Raw genomic sequence first — 3,068 nt, 5'->3', positions numbered from 1 at the left:
TATTCATTATTTATCTATATTTTAAAGTATTCAATTTTATTTAATTTATTAATTATATATTTATTTAAAGATATGTATGTATGTATGTATGTATGTATGTATGTATGTATGTTGTTTTTGTTGTTTAAAGTATATATTATGTTACTGCTACTGCTACACAGTAATTCTCTGTTACACACGTTATTAAAGATAATCAGGGCAATTTTTGTATTTTATGTTTTGCATGACAGTAAATCCGCTTACTCACCATTTAAAACTCTGAATTAGTGCAGTTAACCTTACACTTATATGAGCAATGTCTCTAGTTTTCTTTGTGCAACTTGACAGACATAATTCTTCTCCTAAAAAGTAAGTGTCCTCTAATTAGTTATTGGTCGGTTTGGAACAAGGAAAAGTACGTGACAATCACTATTTTCAACAGTTAATTGGTGACTAGTCAACAGTACAAAGTCGACAATGGAAGCTAAAGTGATACAAATGACAAAAAGGGGAAATAATATCAGTCAAGGCGTCTAGTCATCTTACAGTTAATGCTTTTTGCTGAACTATCCGCATTTTTAAGCATTGCACTCAAACAATTACAATGATTAACTTACAAAAGACATAAAACCTGTATATGAAAGTATAGATTATTATATTTGCATTGTATTTTAATGATTTTATTGTATAAGGAAAACTTGAGAACCTTTTTTACTATTTGTTTTCTATTTTTTCTGTTTTTCCCTTCTGTATGCATGCTTTTCAAAAATGCGATTCAGACTAGCTATTTTAGCGGTGACTGGATATTGTAGCGGTAGCATTTCATGAAGTTAACAACGTTTTCTTCTTTGTTGGTCATCAGAGTATGTTTTTGTTTATTAACCCATTACTTCATATACACGCCTTTTAACGCCTTTTTCACCCCCCCCCCCTTTTTTGTTGTCTCAAATGATGAAAATATGCCTTATTTAGGCCCCAAACACTTGTTTTTGTTTGAGAAATGTTGTCAAAAAAGTGACCTCTTTTTCGGCGCGGCCCCCAAACAAGAGATACATCAGGGGTTGCCAAAAGGGGGATGTGCCCCCTCATGTTTTGGGGGTTTGAAGGGGGGTAGTGTCCCCCTCATCGCCAAGAAAATTTTGGTCGTGTGAGAGGCTATAAGTAACCCCAGATTGATCATAAGGTAACGTGTAACCAACGCTGAAAAGCTTTTGACTCTATCTCAATCCATTAAGAAGTTGCAGTACTTTGAAATCAATTTTGATGGAAAAAATCAACGCAAAATAGTGATTTTTGGCAAATTTGAGATGACCCCTCGTTGCCATGGTAACTGAAAATTTAAGCTTGAGCATGTTGTTGCAAGGGCAATGGTCCAGTCAACATTTGTACCAAGTTTGATAAGTGTTGAAGCAGTTTTTATAGTATTATAGCAATTTGAACTTGTAACGGGAGACTTTTCAATGAAAACAGCCATTTTTCACAAAATGCTTATGAAGCAATGGGTTAATGAAAAAAATAAAAAAATCTACAAAACAACAATTTTTCTTCAAATTTATATGACAGGCCATGTTTAAACATGAAAAAACGCGATTTAGGGTAATTTCAAGTATTTTCATCATTTTCAGTTAACCCATTACTTCATATACACGCCTTTTAACGCCTTTTTCACCCCCCCCCTTTTTTGTTGTCTCAAATGATGAAAATATGCCTTATTTAGGCCCCAAACACTTGTTTTTGTTTGAGAAATGTTGTTAAAAAAATTGACCTCTTTTTCGGCGCGGCCCCCCATCCAAAAGATACATCAGGGGGTTGCCAGAAGGGGGATGTGCCCCCTTCTGTTTTGGGGGGTTTGAAGGGGGGCGGAGTCCCCCTCATCGCCAAGAAAATTTTGGACTTGTGAGAGGCTGTAAATGACCCCAGATTGATCATAAGGTAACGTGTAACCAACGCTGAAAAGCATTTGACTCTATCTCAATCCATTGATAAGTTGCAGCACTTTGAAATCAATTTTGATGGAAAAAATCAACGCAAAATAGTGATTTTTGGCAATTTTGAGATGTCCCCTCGTTGCCATGGTAACAGAAAATTTAAGTCTGAGCATGTTGTTGCAAGGACAATGGTCCAGTCAACATTTGTGCCAAGTTTGATTAGTGTTGAAGCAGTTTTTATAGTATTATAGCAATTTGAACTTGTAACGGGAGACTTTTCAATGAAAACAGCCATTTTTCACAAAATGCTTATGAAGCAATGGGTTAATATTGACCTTGAAGTTGTGAAAGCAGGGACTTACATTTATCTCTAGTTAAACAAAAGTAGGATTTTTTGCGCCCTTGCCGTTCCGGCGTCGTCGACTTTTCATATTGTTGTTGTTTGTTTGTTTTTTTGTTTTGTTTTTATTTTCGTTGCCTTTTGCCCATTCCTTTGTCTAATTGTATATGATAAAACCCCTAGGACACTATAGATCTAGGTTTGACATCCTATGTGTGTTTCTTCCAAAACAATTTGTTGGTGCACCCTCTCGAATCTCATCAGGTTACACATTTATTCTTTGTACTTACTTAACTTGTACTTAAAGCAGCTCGCCTCCGGATTCATGTTAATTTTCATTAAAAAGTAAGAAATGTATTTAAAAGTAAAATAATGTGAGATGAACTATTAAAGTTATTACATTTGCGATCGACACTTACAATCCAGGAAAAATACCAAAAACGGGTTAACATATGCAAAATAAAGCCCTTACTGCGTTAGATACGCAGAAGAAATATGGTGACAAAATACTACAAAAGCAGTCTTAAACAACACATAACATGAAAAATATTACTTGGATCTTGAATGTTTTTACCTTTCTTAAAACTGTAGTACATTTTTCTCTATATTGATTTTCTTGAAATATTTTGGCTCATCTGGAGGCGTGCAGCTTAAAATCCCTTTTTGCTTTTGATGCACCGTAAATCATTTAATCGCTCTTATGTGGAAAGAAAATTTGCTTACATGGCTGAAGGCAATGGAGAAAATTATAAGGTAGCCAATTAAGTACCCTTTAGTCAGCTTTTATTGATTGATAATTGATGTTGTTTTGTATTTTTCAG

This window comes from Ruditapes philippinarum, unplaced genomic scaffold, assembly GCF_026571515.1.
Source record: "Ruditapes philippinarum isolate M1 unplaced genomic scaffold, ASM2657151v2 ctg7149_1_1_1_1, whole genome shotgun sequence".
NCBI classification, from domain to species: Eukaryota; Metazoa; Mollusca; class Bivalvia; order Venerida; family Veneridae; genus Ruditapes; species Ruditapes philippinarum.
The sequence above is the reverse complement of the archived record's forward strand: the minus strand, read 5'-3'. Positions refer to the sequence as shown.